The sequence below is a fragment of the Sycon ciliatum genome, chromosome 1, assembly GCF_964019385.1.
Source record: "Sycon ciliatum chromosome 1, ocSycCili1.1, whole genome shotgun sequence".
In the NCBI taxonomy this organism is placed as follows: Eukaryota; Metazoa; Porifera; class Calcarea; order Leucosolenida; family Sycettidae; genus Sycon; species Sycon ciliatum.
Genome location: NC_088643.1, coordinates 83113747 through 83128892, shown reverse-complemented (window position 1 = coordinate 83128892; position 15146 = coordinate 83113747). Strand labels below are relative to the sequence as shown.

Sequence of the window (15146 nt, the reverse complement as noted above, 5' to 3'; positions counted from 1 at the left end):
TGGTGGTTGAAAGGGCCAACACCTTTTTCATCATGCACCGACACACTCACAGGCAAGTAGACTTGTGTAGGCCAGTTTGACCCTGGTGGGGTGCAGAGTGGTTGCATGGGTTCGTCCTGCATGCATGTCTGGTAACGGGTGCATGATTTGCTGGTCCTTAGGGTAGGCTTTGTTCCTTCCCATCTCCCTTCCCTGCCCCTCCCCGCGCATCCCATGCAGAAGGGGAGAAAGTCTGCCCATCAGCGATGATCATGGGGCAATCATTTCTTTCAAAGTTCATCCTGCACTGACTAGAATCCAGTTTGAAAGGTGAGAAGCTTGTCGCGGATAGCGGCCATGGACAAGGAGGGAGCGAACATGCAGTGGCGACGAATCTGAGTTGTGTAAGGGGAGTCGTCAACTCGACAATGATGTCTACGGCCATACCACGTTGAAAATACCGGTTCTCGTCCGATCACCGAAGTCAAGCAACGTCGGGCGAGGTTAGTACTTGGATGGGTGACCGCCTGGGAATACCTCGTGCTGTAGACTTTTTTTCTTCTTTTCTTTCATCAAGTTTTTTCTTCTTCTTCTCTCTACTTGAAAGTCACTAATCCGAGTTAGCTCTGGCGTGCATGGGTGGGTGGGTGGTTCGGCGCTCGTGAGGGCCAGATTGTAATTTTAAACTTTGTTTGTTGGTTTTGAGCTTTGTTCCCTCCCGATGACCCCAGCCAGTGTGGTGGTGGAAAGGGCCAACACCTTTTTCATCATGCACCGACACACTCACAGGCTAGTAGACTTGTGTAGGCAATTAGCCAGTTTGACCCTGGTGGGGTGCAGAGTGGTTGTATGGGTTCGTCCTGCATGCATGTCTGGTCACGGGTGCATGATGTGCTGGTGCTTTAGGTAGGTGTTATGAACCCTCTGAGATTCTCTAAATTGTCAGGATCGTACGACCACACGGCACGAGGACAACTCTTTTCCTTCACACAGTATATTTCACTTCATCGAATAATTAACAATGAACACTAATAAAACCAGCTATTTATAGCATGCATAAACAGCGTACATGCAAAACATAAGCATATAAAACTGGACATAACAGCGTATACAGCAAAAACACACACAGCGCATATAGCGTATGCCATGCAGCAACATCAGCGGTACGGCGGAGTCGAAAGACAACATTGCGACGAATACAACGCCATAAGCGCGAAGGCCTTTCCCAATTGAGAACTGGTGGTTTGCAACATTCTCCCCACCAAAGGGCTTCTCACCGCCGTACAACAATGCACACAAGTCAAAAACGATCCGGGGCTCTGACTATGCGCCCAGAACGTGTCATCTCCTGCTGCCGTGGTGGTGGTAACGGTGCTGCCGGTTCATACGCTGGCTGCTGAGGGACGATAGCAGGTTGAGCGGTATCTGCAGGCCCAGGAGCCACGTCCTGTGACGATACTTCTAACGGCACTAACCTTTGGATCGGCCTCAACAGGGTACTGGTACTCAACTTAACCTTGGCAACACGACGCTTACCATCTCGACCAGGGAATAACTCGATGATCCGTCCCAAACGCCAGAACTGTTTGCGCTTGGTATCATCGAGAACAAAGACCACATCACCCACAGCTAAAGGGCGCGACATGGTCTGTTGGTGTTTGTTCAGCTGACTTAGGTACTCCACCTCCCAACGATTCTTGACATGCTCCAGTGTCCGACTGAGGTAACGCAATCTCGATGACATCTGCGCAGCGTCCAGGGTACCTGCTGGCTTCTCTGACGACATCCAGATGTCACCCATCATCATTGCAGGGGTTACTGGTGGCTCATCCAGGCTATCAGACACATAAGTTAGCGGACGACTATTCACCACTGCTTCAACCTCATACAAGAGGGTCTCAAGCTCCTGGACCTTCAGAAACGCTGTTCCCATTACCTTTTTCAAGGCACTCTTCACTGTACCAACCATTCTCTCATAGAAGCCTCCATGCCATGGTGCAGCTGGAGGATTGAACATCCATGGCACACTCAGTTTGTCAGATGCCGCCTTGAACGTTGTAGCGTTGTCAGACCTGATCCGAGACGGCAAACTACGTCTCGCGACAAACTTCCGAAATGCTATCAAGAATGACTCAGTACTTAAACTATCGACCACCTCCAAGTGAACTGCTCTGGTGGTGGCACACACAAACAATGCTATCCATACCTTCGGAGATGACTCACCACGGCGCACGTACAACGGACCAGCATAGTCGATGCCGGTAGTTGCGAACGGCCTCTCGTGAACAACTCGGTCTTCCGGCAGCGGCGGGCAGACTTCTGAGGCAGCCTTAGCCTTGTAGCGGCGGCCTGTAACACATCGCTGAGTAATGTTGCGTAGCGCCCGTCGACCACCGATAATCCAAAATTTCTGACGGATGAACGACAAGACTCCTTCTACACCTTGGTGCATCCTTTCAACATGCATTTTCTCCAACAGCAACTCGGTCAGATGATGTTTGCCTAACAGGACTGGGTGCTTGGCTCCATACGCCAACTCGCTGTGCTGAAGTCGTCCCCCGGCTCTGAGCACTCCATGCTCATCCAGAAACGGTGCAAGCTGATACACCTTCGACCCAGGCTTCACTGGTTGACCTTGCTTGATCAGCTCAAGATCCTCAGCGAAACATGCGGCTTGAACGATGCGGTACAATACGTTGTCTGCTGCTAAATAGAGTTCAGCACGAGGCTCAGTGTGCTTCCACTGCAACATCCGAGTCACCATGCCCTGTGCCCTCGACCATTTACTGAATCGGAGCCACCATTCCTTATCAGATTCTCGACTACAGGTGGTGGCTGACACTCGTACCTCTACACTGGACTCATCTGTAGCTGCGGTTGAGGATGCGGTGGGCCAGTCATTGGGCTCCGTGATCCAGGTTGGTCCGCCCCTCCAGAACGGACTACGGATCTGCTGTGCACTACTCCCACGCGACGGTAAATCTGCTGGGTTGTGAAGGCCCGGGCAATGGTTCCACACAATGCCGACCTTCTTCGATATCTCTTGGACTTGACTGACGCGGTTAGCCACAAATGTTTTCCATTTGTACGATGGATTACTGATCCAATGAACGGTAGTGAGACTGTCAGTCCAGCCATAGACTTGCGTGACGGTCACACGCAGCTCCTTCACCACAAACTCAGCGTAGCGAGCCGCTAGACATACTGCTTGTAACTCAAGGCGGGCTAACGTGGGCGGAGACACAGGTGCCACTTTGGCCTTGGCAAATACCAAGTGCGACTGTCCATTGACGACGGCATACAAACAACATCCAAACGCTTTCTCACTGGCATCGGCGAAGGCATGAAGCGCAATCGGCGTGTCAAGATTGCAGCAAATCCAACGTGGTATGTCAATGCTCACCACTTCGGCCAACTCTCCCCACCATTGCGCACATGCGGCTGCGATGCCATCAGGCAACATATCATCCCAGTCGCCTCCGACTTTCCAGGCTTGCTGTAGCAGTATCTTTCCCGGCACAACTGCCGGTGCTGCTAGACCTAGCGGATCAAACACTGATGCAACACACTTGAGGAGGGATCGCCGGGTCCAAACAGACGGCCTATCGGACTCGCCTAGCGCTGCTATGCTGAGCAAGTCATCACTGGTTTTCCATTTCAGACCGAGGACTTTATCTCCGGCCTCTGGATCGCACGGGATTTCGTTGCCTCGCCACTTGCGTAACTCCATGCCAGCATCCGTAAGCACACGCACGCTGAACTCTTGCATCTCCTTGGCTTCCGAGGCATTTGAGACACTAGAGACCAAATCGTCAACGTAGAAACTCGTGAGCAAGAGATCAATACGATCTCGCTCTTTGGGTGCAGACAACGCCCGTAGCTCCTTCAAGTGATGCTGAATCACCGCAGTAAGCATGTACGGCGAGCAGTTTACGCCAAATGGCAGTTTCGTTAGCCTCCAGGTTAACAGTTCATCGCTGTCGCTTCGACCGGGCCACAAGAAACGCAGGTACGGACGGTCTTCGGGATTAACCGCGACCATGAAGAAAGCCTTGCGGATGTCCGCTTGCAGCGCGCTCTTATATTCACGGAACCGTAATAGCATACCTGCGAGACTCGGCAATAGCGACGGTCCAGGGTCAACCATGTCGTTCAACGACTTGCCATCTGGAGCCGTCGCCGAGGCATTGAACACCACTCTTAACTTCGTGGTTGCAGCGTGCTCGCGGAATACACCATGATGCGGTACATAGTACCCGGCATCGCTCTCACATGGCTCCAGCTCAATTGCTCCAAGCTCGCGGTACTCCCTGATCAGCACATCATCATAGAGCGCACGCTTCCCATTCCTCTTCAGCTTTTCAAGAAGCCGCTTTGCGATGACTCTAGCTTGAGCAAAGTTATCCGTTGGGCGACGCTCATTTCGCCACAAGAGACCCACTTGGTACCCGCTGCCCTGGCGACATAGCGGGAACGATGGCAGGTGCTGATGTTGTTCTGGAGGTTCATCCAACTGCCATAGTTGTTCAATTTGGGCTGTGACACATGACACGGTCACCGGCTGACTGTTTCGACTTGGTGCAGACGCTGGACCAGATTGGTTGGTTGGTTGGTTTTTTATTTCACTTCGCACATTCAAACGGGATGACGATCCAATAAAATGACGGCGAAGGCTTAGCCTAGAAGTGGCTATGGAAGAACATAGTAAAAGCTATGGAAGCACATAGTAAGAGAATAGGATACTAATAACTGCGGGTAAACGGGGGGAGAGAGAGAATACGATGTATCTGTGATACTACGTGCGGGTTACTGAACTGCACGGGGAGGGAGAGCAGAGCAATCAGCAGCAACTCGAACTATTCCCTACAGGCGTATGGTACACATGCATGCTTAAACTCAGGTAGCCGGGTAATTGTGCGGACCTCACCAGAGAGAGCGTTCCACAGCAGAGCACCAGCAACAGAAAATCTCCGCTGACCGCGGCGGCTACGGTTTGCCTGGCTTAGTAGGCCATTTGACTGCTGATGGCGGGTAGGGGTGCCTTGTGCCGGGGTCAGAAGCTGGGCGAGCACAGGGCTGGTGCGGGCGTTGATGCACCGCCAGATGGTGATCAATATTTTCTGCCTGTAGAGCTCGCTGACACGGTACAGGGAGTGAGCAGTGAGCAGCGGCTGCATGGCTGTCCGGGGCGGGTTGCCATCGATACAGCGGATGGCTCTGTTTTGCGTGGCTTGCAGTCGTTTCAGTTGACCCTCTCGCATTGCGGCTGAAAAACAGCAGGAGCCATACAGATAATACATTACCTATCTCTGTGTTCCACACCGTCTCACCATTAACTTCCTTCTTGCTGTGCAGTACCGCGTTGATATAGTCTGCACCAATCAGCATATGTATTTCGTCTGATGTCCCTTGTTGAGGCTTGTCACTCAGCTCTACTCCCCAACTGTGCCGCTGCGCAATGGTCTGCGGACTTGCGCACTTTAAGTCCAGCTCAAGCGTTGGTTTCACGAACGCGCGTACCCGAATGCTAGCGGAGCTACCCTGGATCGTGATGGCGTACTTATCCATGCGCTGTTGGGTTGGTTCCGCGCCGAACGGCTTCACCTCTACATTTTCAACCCCAACGTGTTCTGCATCGATTGCTGACACCAACGCTGCAGTCACGAATGACGCCTCAGCACCCGAGTCCAGGAACACGCGAACCTTCGCGTTTCGAGTTCTTCCCTCAACTCGTGCCACTCCGGTCATCAGCCGCACACTTGGCGAGTGTAGACAGCACGACCCAACATTCTTCTCCGTAACTATCTCAGTCGGTTTCTCCCGGCTATCCAACACATCATGTATTATCAGGTGGTGTTTCCTCTGGCATTTCGTGCATCTCGAGCCTGACCGACATTCTCTGGCCATATGGCCATACTTAAGGCAGTTCCAACAGAGTCTCTCTCGCTGCAGAAAACCCTTTCTCCCTTCCTGTGGCAGCGACTTTAGCTGCTTCTCTGCATCTGCGACCGATATCGCCATGCACTGTGCCGACGCAGTGGGCCTTGGCACGGATCGTTCTACTGGCTTCCTGGCAGTATCACCCTGTCGTCCGTGCGCGACCTGGTAAGACGCGCCGTGCTCCTGTACCTGGCGCAGTGACATCCCGTAGCACTGTCGTTCGACCAGGTACGTCTTCATCTCAGGTCCGCATTGCTCCAAGATTACCTGCTTTGCCATTGCTTGCAGCACCGGGGACATTTTACCTATATCGGCGCTATACTTGGTGTCCACCTCGCCATCTTCTGTCATAGCGAGTGTGGCCCACACCTCTACCTCTCGGCAAACACGGACAACGTATTGATGAAACGACTCATCTGACCGCTGCTTGCCTGTCAGCAATGTCTTCCACGCTTTATCCGGAGTCTTTCCGAGCGAGGCAAGCAACTCTCGTTTTGCTTCCTCGTAATTATTGCATCCAATACATATCCTCTCCGCTTTGCTACCCGCTAGCGCGATGCGCAGTCGCAGCAGCCATTCGCTTTCTTCGAACTCGTTCTTGGAACAGATGTCCTCGAACAGGTCAAGATAACGCTCCAATGGCTGCGTTCCATCATATGAGGGGATTTTCATCAACGGTTGACGCCCCCCGCTGTTACTGGGAGCTTCCTCTGTACCTCCCATCGCGGCTTTACCATCACCCTCATACGCATTGGCGATGCGCTCGTTAATCTCCTTTAGTGTTTTGTCAAACTCGGTGCGGAGCGCCTCCTCTCGCCGTCTGGCACTGCGCTCCTCACGCTCTTGGTACTGTTGGAGCCTCTGCTCCACATGTACCTTCAACAACTCGCCTTCTAATCCTAACCGCTCTCCATTGTCGATAAAGCTGGCTTCCAAATTGTGTAGTTGCTCTGCCATGCTCGCTCCTATCCTGGCGTGGTCGCCAAATGTTATGAACCCTCTGAGATTCTCTAAATTGTCAGGATCGTACGACCACACGGCACGAGGACAACTCTTTTCCTTCACACAGTATATTTCACTTCATCGAATAGATAACAATGAACACTAATAACACCAGCTATTTATAGCATGCAAAAACAGCGTACATGCAAAACATAAGCATATAAAACTGGACATAACAGCGTATACAGCAAAAACACACACAGCGCATATAGCGTATGCCATGCAGCAACATCAGCGGTACGGCGGAGTCGAAAGACAACATTGCGACGAATACAACGCCATAAGCGCGAAGGCCTTTCCCAATTGAGAACTGGTGGTTTGCAACAGTAGGCTTTTTTTTTTTTTTTTTTTTTTTTTTTTTTTATCACATTGCACATACCTACGGAAGAAGGGGGAGACAAAACGAAGACGAAACAAAAAAGACAACAATGGGTGTGTAGGCGCTACATGAGCTGCGCTGGTGAGATGCAGTGGACTCCCCCGACCAAGGGTCTCGGGATCGGCGTACACAGCAAGCACCATGGGAGAGGGGGGCGAGAGGAATGGCGGAGAGAGAGAGAGAGAGAGAGAGAGAGAGAGAGAGAGAGAGAGAGAGAGAGAGAGACCGAGAGAGAGCGAGAGAAAGAGAGAGCGAGAAAGAGAAAGAGGGAGAAAGAAAGAAAGAGAGAGAGAGAGAGAGAGAGAGAGAGAGAGAGAGAGAGAGAGAGAGAGAACAGAGAGAGAGAGAGAGAGAGAGAGAGAGAGAGAGAGAGAGAGAGAGAGAGAGAGAGAGAGAGAGAGAGAGAGAGAGAGAGAGAGAGAGAGAGAGAGAGAGAGAGAGAGAGAGAGAGAGAGAGAGAGAGAGAGAGAGGGAGAGAGAGAGAGAGTGGGGAGAGAGAGAGAGAGAGAGAGAGAGAGAGAGACCGAGAGAGAGCGAAGAGAAAGAGAGAGCGAGAGAGAGAAAGAGGGAGAAAGAAAGAAAGAGAGAGAGAGAGGGAGAGAGAGAGAGAGTGGGAGAGAGAGAGAGAGAGAGAGAGAGAGAGAGAGAGAGAGAGAGAGAGAGAGAGAGAGAGAGGAGAGAGAGGGAGAGGGAGGGAGAGAGAGAGAGAGAGAGAGAGAGAGAGAGAGAGAGAGAGAGAGAGAGAGAGAGAGAGAGAGAGAGAGAGAGAGAGAGAGAGAGAGAGAGAGAGAGAGAGAGAAGAGAGAGAGAGTTACAGAGAGAGACAGAGAGAGAGAGAGAGACAAGAGAGAGAGAGACAGAGAGAGAGACAGAGAAAGAGAGTTCCTTCCTATCTCCCTTCCCCTGCCCCTCCCCGCGCATCCCATGCAGAAGGGGAGAAAGTCTGCCCATCAGCGATGATCATGGGGCAATCATTTCTTTCAAAGTTCATCCTGCACTGACTAGAATCCAGTTTGAAAGGTGAGAAGCTTGTCGCGGATAGCGGTTATGGACAAGGAGGGAGCGAACATGCAGTGGCGACGAATCTGAGTTGTGTAAGGGGAGTCGTCAACTCGACAATGATGTCTACGGCCATACCACGTTGAAAATACCGGTTCTCGTCCGATCACCGAAGTCAAGCAACGTCGGGCGAGGTTAGTACTTGGATGGGTGACCGCCTGGGAATACCTCGTGCTGTAGACTTTTTTTCTTCTTTTCTTTCATCAAGTTTTTTTCTTCTTCTTCTCTCTACTTGAAAGTCACTAATCCGAGTTAGCTCTGGCGTGCATGGGTGGGTGGGTGGTTCGGCGCTCGTGAGGGCCAGATTGTAATATTAAACTTTGTTTGTATGTTTTGAACTTTGTTCCCTCCCGATGACCCCAGCCAGTGTGGTGGTGGAAAGGGCCAACACCTTTTTCATCATGCACCGACACACTCACAGGCTAGTAGACTTGTGTAGGCAATTAGCCAGTTTGACCCTGGTGGGGTGCAGAGTGGTTGCATGGGTTCGTCCTGCATGCATGTCTGGTAACGGGTGCATGATGTGCTGGTGCTTTGGGTAGGCTTTGTTCCTTCCCATCTCCCTTCCCTGCCCCTCCCCGCCCATCCCATGCAGAAGGGGAGAAAGTCTGCCCATCAGCGATGATCATGGGGCAATCATTTCTTTCAAAGCTCATCCTGCACTGACTAGAATCCAGTTTGAAAGGTGAGAAGCTTGTCGCGGATAGCGGCCATGGACAAGGAGGGAGCGAACATGCAGTGGCGACGAATCTGAGTTGTGTAAGGGGAGTCGTCAACTCGACAATGATGTCTACGGCCATACCACGTTGAAAATACCGGTTCTCGTCCGATCACCGAAGTCAAGCAACGTCGGGCGAGGTTAGTACTTGGATGGGTGACCGCCTGGGAATACCTCGTGCTGTAGACTTTTTTTCTTCTTTTCTCTCATCAAGTTTTTTTCTTCTTCTTCTCTCTACTTGAAAGTCACTAATCCGAGTTAGCTCTGGCTCGCATGGGTGGGTGGGTGGTTCGGCGCTCGTGTGGGCCAGATTGTAATTTTAAATTTTGTTTGTTGGTTTTGAGCTTTGTTCCCTCCCGATGACCCCAGCCAGTGTGGTGGTGGAAAGGGCCAACACCTTTTTCATCATGCACCGACACACTCACAGGCTAGTAGACTTGTGTAGGCAATTAGCCAGTTTGACCCTGGTGGGGTGCAGAGTGGTTGCATGGGTTCGTCCTGCATGCATGTCTGGTCACGGGTGCATGATGTGCTGGTGCTTTGGGTAGGCTTTGTTCCTTCCCATCTCCCTTCCCTGCCCCTCCCCGCGCATCCCATGCAGAAGGGGAGAAAGTCTGCCCATCAGCGATGATCATGGGGCAATCATTTCTTTCAAAGTTCATCCTGCACTGACTAGAATCCAGTTTGAAAGGTGAGAAGCTTGTCGCGGATAGCGGTTATGGACAAGGAGGGAGCGAACATGCAGTGGCGACGAATCTGAGTTGTGTAAGGGGAGTCGTCAACTCGACAATGATGTCTACGGCCATACCACGTTGAAAATACCGGTTCTCGTCCGATCACCGAAGTCAAGCAACGTCGGGCGAGGTTAGTACTTGGATGGGTGACCGCCTGGGAATACCTCGTGCTGTAGACTTTTTTTCTTCTTTTCTCTCATCAAGTTTTTTTCTTCTTCTTCTCTCTACTTGAAAGTCACTAATCCGAGTTAGCTCTGGCTCGCATGGGTGGGTGGGTGGTTCGGCGCTCGTGTGGGCCAGATTGTAATTTTAAATTTTGTTTGTTGGTTTTGAGCTTTGTACCCTCCCGATGACCCCAGCCAGTGTGGTGGTGGAAAGGGCCAACACCTTTTTCATCATGCACCGACACACTCACAGGCTAGTAGACTTGTGTAGGCAATTAGCCAGTTTGACCCTGGTGGGGTGCAGAGTGGTTGCATGGGTTCGTCCTGCATGCATGTCTGGTAACGAGTGCATGATGTGCTGGTGCTTTGGGTAGGCTTTGTTCCTTCCCATCTCCCTTCCCTGCCCCTCCCCGCGCATCCCATGCAGAAGGGGAGAAAGTCTGCCCATCAGCGATGATCATGGGGCAATCATTTCTTTCAAAGTTCATCCTGCACTGACTAGAATCCAGTTTGAAAGGTGAGAAGCTTGTCGCGGATAGCGGCCATGGACAAGGAGGGAGCGAACATGCAGTGGCGACGAATCTGAGTTGTGTAAGGGGAGTCGTCAACTCGACAATGATGTCTACGGCCATACCACGTTGAAAATACCGGTTCTCGTCCGATCACCGAAGTCAAGCAACGTCGGGCGAGGTTAGTACTTGGATGGGTGACCGCCTGGGAATACCTCGTGCTGTAGACTTTTTTTCTTCTTTTCTTTCATCAAGTTTTTTTCTTCTTCTTCTCTCTACTTGAAAGTCACTAATCCGAGTTAGCTCTGGCGTGCATGGGTGGGTGGGTGGTTCGGCGCTCGTGAGGGCCAGATTGTAATATTAAACTTTGTTTGTATGTTTTGAACTTTGTTCCCTCCCGATGACCCCAGCCAGTGTGGTGGTGGAAAGGGCCAACACCTTTTTCATCATGCACCGACACACTCACAGGCTAGTAGACTTGTGTAGGCAATTACCCAGTTTGACCCTGGTGGGGTGCAGAGTGGTTGCATGGGTTCGTCCTGCATGCATCTCTGGTAACGGGTGCATGATGTGCTGGTGCTTTGGGTAGGCTTTGTTCCTTCCCATCTCCCTTCCCTGCCCCTCCCCGCGCATCCCATGCAGAAGGGGAGAAAGTCTGCCCATCAGCGATGATCATGGGGCAATCATTTCTTTCAAAGTTCATCCTGCACTGACTAGAATCCAGTTTGAAAGGTGAGAAGCTTGTCGCGGATAGCGGCCATGGACAAGGAGGGAGCGAACATGCAGTGGCGACGAATCTGAGTTGTGTAAGGGGAGTCGTCAACTCGACAATGATGTCTACGGCCATACCACGTTGAAAATACCGGTTCTCGTCCGATCACCAAAGTCAAGCAACGTCGGGCGAGGTTAGTACTTGGATGGGTGACCGCCTGGGAATACCTCGTGCTGTAGACTTCTTTTCTTCTTTTCTTTCATCAAGTTTTTTTTCTTCTTCTTCTCTCTACTTGAAAGTCACTAATCCGAGTTAGCTCTGGCGTGCATGGGTGGGTGGGTGGCTCGGCGCTCGTGAGGGCCAGATTGTAATTTTAAATTTTGTTTGTTGGTTTTGAGCTTTGTTCCCTCCCGATGACCCCAGCCAGTGTGGTGGTGGAAAGGGCCAACACCTTTTTCATCATGCACCGGCACACTCACAGGCTAGTAGACTTGTGTAGGCAATTAGCCAGTTTGACCCTGGTGGGGTGCAGAGTGGTTGTATGGGTTCGTCCTGCATGCATGTCTGGTAACGGGTGCATGATGTGCTGGTCCTTAGGGTAGGCTTTGTTCCTTCCCATCTCCCTTCCCTGCCCCTCCCCGCCCATCCCATGCAGAAGGGGAGAAAGTCTGCCCATCAGCGATGATCATGGGGCAATCATTTCTTTCAAAGTTCATCCTGCACTGACTAGAATCCAGTTTGAAAGGTGAGAAGCTTGTCGCGGATAGCGGCCATGGACAGGGAGGGAGCGAACATGCAGTGGCGACGAATCTGAGTTGTGTAAGGGGAGTCGTCAACTCGACAATGATGTCTACGGCCATACCACGTTGAAAATACCGGTTCTCGTCCGATCACCGAAGTCAAGCAACGTCGGGCGAGGTTAGTACTTGGATGGGTGACCGCCTGGGAATACCTCGTGCTGTAGACTTTTTTTCTTCTTTTCTTTCATCAAGTTTTTTTCTTCTTCTTCTCTCTACTTGAAAGTCACTAATCCGAGTTAGCTCTGGCGTGCATGGGTGGGTGGGTGGTTCGGCGCTCGTGAGGGCCAGATTGTGATATTAAACTTTGTTTGTATGTTTTGAACTTTGTTCCCTCCCGATGACCCCAGCCAGTGTGGTGGTGGAAAGGGCCAACACCTTTTTCATCATGCACCGACACACTCAAAGGCTAGTAGACTTGTGTAGGCAATTAGCCAGTTTGACCCTGGTGGGGTGCAGAGTGGTTGCATGGGTTCGTCCTGCATGCATCTCTGGTAACGGGTGCATGATGTGCTGGTGCTTTGGGTAGGCTTTGTTCCTTCCCATCTCCCTTCCCTGCCCCTCCCCGCGCATCCCATGCAGAAGGGGAGAAAGTCTGCCCATCAGCGATGATCATGGGGCAATCATTTCTTTCAAAGTTCATCCTGCACTGACTAGAATCCAGTTTGAAAGGTGAGAAGCTTGTCGCGGATAGCGGCCATGGACAGGGAGGGAGCGAACATGCAGTGGCGACGAATCTGAGTTGTGTAAGGGGAGTCGTCAACTCGACAATGATGTCTACGGCCATACCACGTTGAAAATACCGGTTCTCGTCCGATCACCGAAGTCAAGCAACGTCGGGCGAGGTTAGTACTTGGATGGGTGACCGCCTGGGAATACCTCGTGCTGTAGACTTTTTTTCTTCTTTTCTTTCAAGTTTTTTTCTTCTTCTTCTCTCTACTTGAAAGTCACTAATCCGAGTTAGCTCTGGCGTGCATGGGTGGGTGGGTGGTTCGGCGCTCGTGAGGGCCAGATTGTGATATTAAACTTTGTTTGTATGTTTTGAACTTTGTTCCCTCCCGATGACCCCAGCCAGTGTGGTGGTGGAAAGGGCCAACACCTTTTTCATCATGCACCGACACACTCAAAGGCTAGTAGACTTGTGTAGGCAATTAGCCAGTTTGACCCTGGTGGGGTGCAGAGTGGTTGCATGGGTTCGTCCTGCATGCATCTCTGGTAACGGGTGCATGATGTGCTGGTGCTTTGGGTAGGCTTTGTTCCTTCCCATCTCCCTTCCCTGCCCCTCCCCGCGCATCCCATGCAGAAGGGGAGAAAGTCTGCCCATCAGCGATGATCATGGGGCAATCATTTCTTTCAAAGTTCATCCTGCACTGACTAGAATCCAGTTTGAAAGGTGAGAAGCTTGTCGCGGATAGCGGCCATGGACAAGGAGGGAGCGAACATGCAGTGGCGACGAATCTGAGTTGTGTAAGGGGAGTCGTCAACTCGACAATGATGTCTACGGCCATACCACGTTGAAAATACCGGTTCTCGTCCGATCACCGAAGTCAAGCAACGTCGCGCGAGGTTAGTACTTGGATGGGTGACCGCCTGGGAATACCTCGTGCTGTAGACTTTTTTTCTTCTTTTCTTTCATCAAGTTTTTTTCTTCTTCTTCTCTCTACTTGAAAGTCACTAATCCGAGTTAGCTCTGGCGTGCATGGGTGGGTGGGTGGTTCGGCGCTCGTGAGGGCCAGATTGTGATATTAAACTTTGTTTGTATGTTTTGAACTTTGTTCCCTCCCGATGACCCCAGCCAGTGTGGTGGTGGAAAGGGCCAACACCTTTTTCATCATGCACCGACACACTCAAAGGCTAGTAGACTTGTGTAGGCAATTAGCCAGTTTGACCCTGGTGGGGTGCAGAGTGGTTGCATGGGTTCGTCCTGCATGCATCTCTGGTAACGGGTGCATGATGTGCTGGTGCTTTGGGTAGGCTTTGTTCCTTCCCATCTCCCTTCCCTGCCCCTCCCCGCGCATCCCATGCAGAAGGGGAGAAAGTCTGCCCATCAGCGATGATCATGGGGCAATCATTTCTTTCAAAGTTCATCCTGCACTGACTAGAATCCAGTTTGAAAGGTGAGAAGCTTGTCGCGGATAGCGGCCATGGACAGGGAGGGAGCGAACATGCAGTGGCGACGAATCTGAGTTGTGTAAGGGGAGTCGTCAACTCGACAATGATGTCTACGGCCATACCACGTTGAAAATACCGGTTCTCGTCCGATCACCGAAGTCAAGCAACGTCGGGCGAGGTTAGTACTTGGATGGGTGACCGCCTGGGAATACCTCGTGCTGTAGACTTTTTTTCTTCTTTTCTTTCAAGTTTTTTTCTTCTTCTTCTCTCTACTTGAAAGTCACTAATCCGAGTTAGCTCTGGCGTGCATGGGTGGGTGGGTGGTTCGGCGCTCGTGAGGGCCAGATTGTGATATTAAACTTTGTTTGTATGTTTTGAACTTTGTTCCCTCCCGATGACCCCAGCCAGTGTGGTGGTGGAAAGGGCCAACACCTTTTTCATCATGCACCGACACACTCAAAGGCTAGTAGACTTGTGTAGGCAATTAGCCAGTTTGACCCTGGTGGGGTGCAGAGTGGTTGCATGGGTTCGTCCTGCATGCATCTCTGGTAACGGGTGCATGATGTGCTGGTGCTTTGGGTAGGCTTTGTTCCTTCCCATCTCCCTTCCCTGCCCCTCCCCGCGCATCCCATGCAGAAGGGGAGAAAGTCTGCCCATCAGCGATGATCATGGGGCAATCATTTCTTTCAAAGTTCATCCTGCACTGACTAGAATCCAGTTTGAAAGGTGAGAAGCTTGTCGCGGATAGCGGCCATGGACAAGGAGGGAGCGAACATGCAGTGGCGACGAATCTGAGTTGTGTAAGGGGAGTCGTCAACTCGACAATGATGTCTACGGCCATACCACGTTGAAAATACCGGTTCTCGTCCGATCACCGAAGTCAAGCAACGTCGCGCGAGGTTAGTACTTGGATGGGTGACCGCCTGGGAATACCTCGTGCTGTAGACTTTTTTTCTTCTTTTCTTTCATCAAGTTTTTTTCTTCTTCTTCTCTCTACTTGAAAGTCACTAATCCGAGTTAGCTCTGGCGTGCATGGGTGGG

General features: G+C 51.5%; 11 non-coding genes across 11 annotated transcripts; all 11 read left to right on the top strand.

Annotated features, from left to right (window-relative positions):
- The first annotated feature begins 412 nt into the window (after positions 1 to 412).
- LOC135807633 (5S ribosomal RNA) lies at positions 413 to 531 on the top strand. The gene has a single exon (XR_010551906.1). It is a non-coding gene; the product is annotated as a 5S ribosomal RNA (ribosomal RNA).
- Positions 532 to 8423: 7892 nt separating this feature from the next.
- On the top strand, positions 8424 to 8542 carry LOC135807632 (5S ribosomal RNA). Its single transcript, XR_010551905.1, has one exon. It is a non-coding gene; the product is annotated as a 5S ribosomal RNA (ribosomal RNA).
- A 605-nt stretch (positions 8543 to 9147) lies between these two features.
- Positions 9148 to 9266, top strand: LOC135807631 (5S ribosomal RNA). The gene has a single exon (XR_010551904.1). It is a non-coding gene; the product is annotated as a 5S ribosomal RNA (ribosomal RNA).
- A 605-nt stretch (positions 9267 to 9871) lies between these two features.
- Positions 9872 to 9990, top strand: LOC135807630 (5S ribosomal RNA). The gene has a single exon (XR_010551903.1). It is a non-coding gene; the product is annotated as a 5S ribosomal RNA (ribosomal RNA).
- A 605-nt stretch (positions 9991 to 10595) lies between these two features.
- LOC135807629 (5S ribosomal RNA) lies at positions 10596 to 10714 on the top strand. The gene has a single exon (XR_010551902.1). It is a non-coding gene; the product is annotated as a 5S ribosomal RNA (ribosomal RNA).
- Positions 10715 to 11319: 605 nt separating this feature from the next.
- LOC135807701 (5S ribosomal RNA) lies at positions 11320 to 11438 on the top strand. Its single transcript, XR_010551970.1, has one exon. It is a non-coding gene; the product is annotated as a 5S ribosomal RNA (ribosomal RNA).
- A 606-nt stretch (positions 11439 to 12044) lies between these two features.
- LOC135807627 (5S ribosomal RNA) lies at positions 12045 to 12163 on the top strand. The gene has a single exon (XR_010551900.1). It is a non-coding gene; the product is annotated as a 5S ribosomal RNA (ribosomal RNA).
- A 605-nt stretch (positions 12164 to 12768) lies between these two features.
- On the top strand, positions 12769 to 12887 carry LOC135807626 (5S ribosomal RNA). The gene has a single exon (XR_010551899.1). It is a non-coding gene; the product is annotated as a 5S ribosomal RNA (ribosomal RNA).
- A 602-nt stretch (positions 12888 to 13489) lies between these two features.
- Positions 13490 to 13608, top strand: LOC135807741 (5S ribosomal RNA). Its single transcript, XR_010552008.1, has one exon. It is a non-coding gene; the product is annotated as a 5S ribosomal RNA (ribosomal RNA).
- A 605-nt stretch (positions 13609 to 14213) lies between these two features.
- LOC135807625 (5S ribosomal RNA) lies at positions 14214 to 14332 on the top strand. Its single transcript, XR_010551898.1, has one exon. It is a non-coding gene; the product is annotated as a 5S ribosomal RNA (ribosomal RNA).
- Positions 14333 to 14934: 602 nt separating this feature from the next.
- Positions 14935 to 15053, top strand: LOC135807740 (5S ribosomal RNA). The gene has a single exon (XR_010552007.1). It is a non-coding gene; the product is annotated as a 5S ribosomal RNA (ribosomal RNA).
- Positions 15054 to 15146: the final 93 nt, after the last annotated feature.